The following is a 5,469-nucleotide window of genomic DNA, read 5'->3' as shown; positions in this document are numbered from 1 at the left end:
CAAACCCACACGCAGAATATACAACATAAAAATAATTAAAACCCTATAAAAATATCCATCTAATATTTATATATTTGTAAATATAAAAGTTTTGATTCAAAATTTTATCGTAAATACTATTATTTAAAATAAAAATGTTATCCTATTTAAATATAAAATATTATTACTATGTTTTTATGTTATGTACTTGAATAGTTATTTCCTGACATCTACAGTTAGGACTTTTAACATTGTAGTTCGGCGATTCACCAACAGATGGCGATAAAATTTAAAATTTTTTTGATATTTTCGTTTTTTCATCCCAACCGGTTCTCCCCACAATGCATCAAATATGCGATTTTACGATGATGGTTGGGTTTTAGTTAGTTATTCGTGACATCTAAAGTATTAAATTTTTCGTGCAAGTAACCTGTAGAGCCTAAATATTTCCTCGTCTCCGCTTTAAGGTATTCTCGACGATAAATCAGGCGAACGTGCCCTACAAAAGGTTGTAAGAGGTTAACACTACATCTTTCATAAGAGAGAAGACGCTGTCGAACCCCAAAATGTTCGTTGCTTTACATAGCTAAAGTAACAATCACGGTGGAGCGCGTACGTGTACTCAACTTAAAGTTAAAGTAGGTGCTTCCAAGTCAAAATTTCACTTTGACTTCAAACAAGAATCCTTCATCTCCTTCAACATCCCTACATGCCTAATCCATTATACTCCCGCACGGTCATGCCTTCGGAACGGCTTTTCTATTACGACGTAAATTCAACTCGAAATTCGGTCGTTGATCTATCTATATAGGGTACTATTCGTGTTAATTATTACTGTTGCACTCCAAATTGAACATAGAAAGGGTTCTAGCACGTCGAATGCTGTATCAAAATTAAATGCGCACTTGTTAAATTCGGTGTTAATTAAGTTTGCAGTATACGAGGGTTCTTCAGTAGTGGTCTTCTCGGTATTAGTCATTGAAAATGAATAGAAAATTTAAATAAAAGTACAACGTAGAGTGATATACGTGGACGTAATCCACCAATTAAATTTGCATTTAATTAATTAGCCGAATTCAATCAATGATAGAACGCAACTTGGAACGAGCTCTTTCCGATTAAATTGAGAAATAAAATTTAGAATTAATCTTTATTCCAAAATAATAATATAATTTAAATAATAATAAAAATAATAATAATAAAAACAAATTTCATTTTATGACAGCTACTATTATGTTTATAATATTATTTGGCGATAGGCCTCACTGAATTTTGATTCTATGTTGGGTTGAGTTGAGTAGAGTTGAGTTGGGTTGGGTTGGGGCCCTATACAAATAAAACCCTTCACGGAAGAAGAACTCATAGCCGCAGCAGGGAATCTAAGAAAAAAGAAAGCTCCAGGTCCAGACGCTATTCCAGCAGAGGTAGTTAGACTGCTGGTATCGAAACATACAAAGGAGTTCTTACAAGTTTACAACAGTTGCATGGCACAAGGAATATTCCCGGAAATATGGAAAAGTGCGAGGTTGGTTTTGATCGAAAAGCCGAGAAAAGCTGCACAAACCATAGCATACAGGCCACTATGTCTAATGGATGCGACAGGCAAGCTCTTGGAAAGCCTGTTAAGGCAACGACTATCAGTACAGGTAGATGAAAACAATCTTATGCACGAAAATCAATACGGATATAGAAAGGGGAGATCCACCATACACGCTATTGAGAGAGTGCAGAAAAGTATCGACCAGATAAAAGAGAAAGCTTTGAAAAATAGAATGCATTCTTTGGAAGAGGGAAATATTAGCAACTACTTAATCCGTATGGTGAAATCGTACCTATCAAATAGGAAAATTATCGCCCCAAACGATAAGACGTATGACGTAACAAGCGGGGTACCTCAGGGATCCTTATTGGGCCCGCTGTTGTGGATTTTGTTTTACGATAGAATCTTGAAGTTAAAATTGGAACAAGGCGCGGAGCTAATAGCGTACGCCGACGATCTGGCATTGGTGGTGAAAGGCAGGGATAGAGCGAGTTTAGAAGAGAAAACGACGCATGCCGTGGAGATGGTCTCAAGGGAGTTGAAGGAGATGGGCCTAAAGATTGCGAAACATAAAACCGAGTTAATCCTACTTCAGGGGAGGAGAAAAATAAAAGAGATAACACTAACCTTAAATGAACAACAGATAACTAGCTCGAACACAGTAAAATATCTGGGAGTGTATCTAGACAAAGATATGTCTATGACTAGGCATGTGGTGGAAGTCACAATCAAGGCAACATATATGTCCAACCTTTTGATGCGTATTATGCCCAATACAGGAGGCCCAAGATCGAACAAAAGGAGACTTTTGGCAACAGCGGTGAAATCGGCAGTACTATACGCCGCACAGACATGGCAGAGAGCCTTGAAACATACTAAATATAAAAACCTGCTAAAGAGAGTAAATAGAAGACTTGCCATAGGGGTCACATCGGCGTATAGAACGGTGCCAGCAACCGGAGTAGAGGTGACAGCAAGCATGATGCCCCTGGACATAATGGCTGAGGAAAGGGCAAGGAACTTCGGTGTGGAGAGAGAAGAAAGAGTGAATAATAGGAAAAGGGCCTTAACAGAATGGAAGAGAAGATGGGAAGAGCATATGGGGTGGACGAGAGAGCTCATATCCGACGTAGAAGCATGGCTGCAGAGACAGTGGGGGGAGCCGGACTTCTACCTGACTCAGTTTCTAACGGGTCACGGTGTGTTTGGCAACTACCTGCACAAAATTAAGAAAGCAGAAAGTGACACCTGCTGGTTCTGTGAACAACCCGACAGTCCGGAACATACAATGTTCAAGTGTGAAGAATTTCATGAAGAAAGAGCCGAATGCGAAGACAGCTGCGGGGCAAAATTGAATAAAACAAACGTTGTGCAAATTATGCTACAGAGCGAGAATAATTGGGAGGCCGTAGCAATGATGGTAACCGCAATCCTAAAGAAAAAGGAAAAGATAGAGCGGGAGAGAGAAAGGGAAAGAGCTGGAGAGGAGCGAGAGCAGGTCGGTGAAGAGGGGGGAGATTCCCCCTCGACCGGGTATGTATAGCAAATAATAAATTTCAAAAAAGTAACAAGGATCATTTGTTTTGTACGAGAATGCCAGAGAAAGGAGGGTAGATGGATCACCGCAAAGGAAATCCTGTGATAACATCGGCAGAAGGGACGGAAAGCTTCTCTGAGAAGATGGGCAGAAGAGGGGGAACCTCCCCCTCGCGCCGGTAAGTGATATTTTAATATGATTTCAAAAAGTAAGCGAATTATTTTATTTTCTCGCCTTCTGAGGAGCGGGGAGAGAAGGAGAAGGAAGAGAAGTAGTGAGTGAGGGGAGAGAGATGAAGAAGAAAAGAAGAGTAGAAAGAACAAAAAAAAAGAACGTTATATATCTCCGAAGAAGCGGTTCCGGAGAGGGAAAAGAGGGGGAGTTTTTAGTGGGTAGACGGGGGCTATCATTTCGTTAGTCCCACACTCCCGGCCGAAGCAACTGTTTTCCAATCCACCACCATCAGGCGCCAACAGTAGGCCGGGGTGCGTAACGCATTTTCTGCTCCTCTGCGCCAAAAAAAAAAAAAAAAGGGTTGGGTTGGGTTGGATCCACCTAACTCTGCTGGTATGGGAGAGGGCAAAAAAGTGGGAGACGAGGGGAGCCAGAGAGATGAAAGCCATACCGAAATGCTTAAGAGATGGCAAGTAAGACGCTGAGACATACCATCTTTGAATGTAAGAAATTCCAACACGATAGAAGAATTCATAGGGGAAGAAATCTACGAAGAAAGTATCTTCGGTTTGATAGTACTGGGAAGGGAAGAAGGAGAAATAGTCATGAACCTGGTACGATTCATAATGAAGAAAAAACAGATAAGAAAATAAAAGAGGGTAGTAATGGGGCTCGATATAGTTGCACACTCCCGGCCAAAGAAACTAGGATCTTTTTAGCCGCCAAATCTGACGGCATTGATAGCACAGTATCAGTGCTTATAATGTCTTCCGCAGCCCATTGGTAGGACATGTCGGAACAGTTTTGAGCATATTGCTTAAATCTGTAAATGGTTGTTCTAGCCACTTTCTCTATATGCAAATGCAGAGGAGATAGGCCAAGCAGAACCTCCATTGCTAGAGTTGGCGTTGTGCCTATCGCACCAGAGATATAAATTGTATTAGTGGATATTTTAACATATAAAGGATCATATTGACGTTGAATCTTATAAAAAAGGTTGTTAATTATTTTAGTAGGAAAATTATTATTTAAAGCTAAAGAATATATTATTATATAGTTGATTTCTTTTATTCTGTCGTTGTCTGTTAAAGGATAATTAAAAATACGATTAATTAAAAATCTAAAATTTGAAAGTTTTTGAGACATGGGATGTGTTGAATCAAACGGGATAGTTGTAGGAATAACCGTAGGTTTTCTGTAAATGTTATATTCCAATATATCAAATGAACGAGTTAAAGCTAAGTCTAGGAAATTTAAAGAATTGTTATTTTCAAATTCTGTTGTGAAGTTCAGTTTAGGATGTATATTATTCAAAAAAGTCAAGAAATCATCAGTTTTATCACCAAGCTTTTACATGCTCCCCCTGTTCTTTTGATGATCTTCGTTCTACAATTTTAGTTTGCCACTAACAGTAAGTAGTTTTATAGATTTTTTAACATGTTTTAATTTGTTAAAATATTTTTTGTTTTTTTGCTAATGTTTGTCATATACATTTTTATAATTATAATTTATGTTTTCTCCGTTTATATTTAGTTGTCACTGATGATGGGGCTAGCCCCGAAACCGGTCTGACTGCATATTAAATTAAATAAAGCAAGTTTAGAAGTTTTTTCGTTATATTCTTTATATAAACCACTTGCAACATGGATCTATATTCTAATATAGAATTATAGGTAGACAACAAAGTCGGCTTGGTGCTTTTAGACTTTTAAAATTTTTCTTAAGTCTGCTACAAGTAACAATCATATTTATAAATCTATCTAGGATTTGTGTGTGAATTTAAACTTTTATATGACGTTAAGTTAAAATTCCATTTTCATCTTCAATGATGTTTAGAATAAGTGAATAGATTAATGTTCATTTAGGCGTTAATTATTAGACTGAGATTTCTTGGAATTAATCGCGAGAACTTACCTGCAAACTTACCTAATATTATTGGGATTCTGTGGGATGTATATTGCATGAGATTGTTTGGAATATTTAAGTATGAAATTTGGGTTAAAATGGTTTCAACATAAAAATAATCAACGTACACATTAAAACAGTTTTTATTTAATTTTAGAGTTTTCAAAATTTATTTTCTCAACATTTAACATGCATACAGAAACGACAATTTTTATTTAATTAATTTAAAATTTTTATCTTCGCTCGGGGTTTTTCTCGTTTCCTTTCATTTTAATTGAACAAGAAAATAACTTTTTCAATCTTCCCAAAGCTCAGTATCCCATATAAATTTTAA

The sequence above is a fragment of the Onthophagus taurus genome, chromosome 2 (assembly GCF_036711975.1).
Source record: "Onthophagus taurus isolate NC chromosome 2, IU_Otau_3.0, whole genome shotgun sequence".
Taxonomy (NCBI): domain Eukaryota; kingdom Metazoa; phylum Arthropoda; class Insecta; order Coleoptera; family Scarabaeidae; genus Onthophagus; species Onthophagus taurus.
This window is presented reverse-complemented; position numbering follows the sequence as displayed.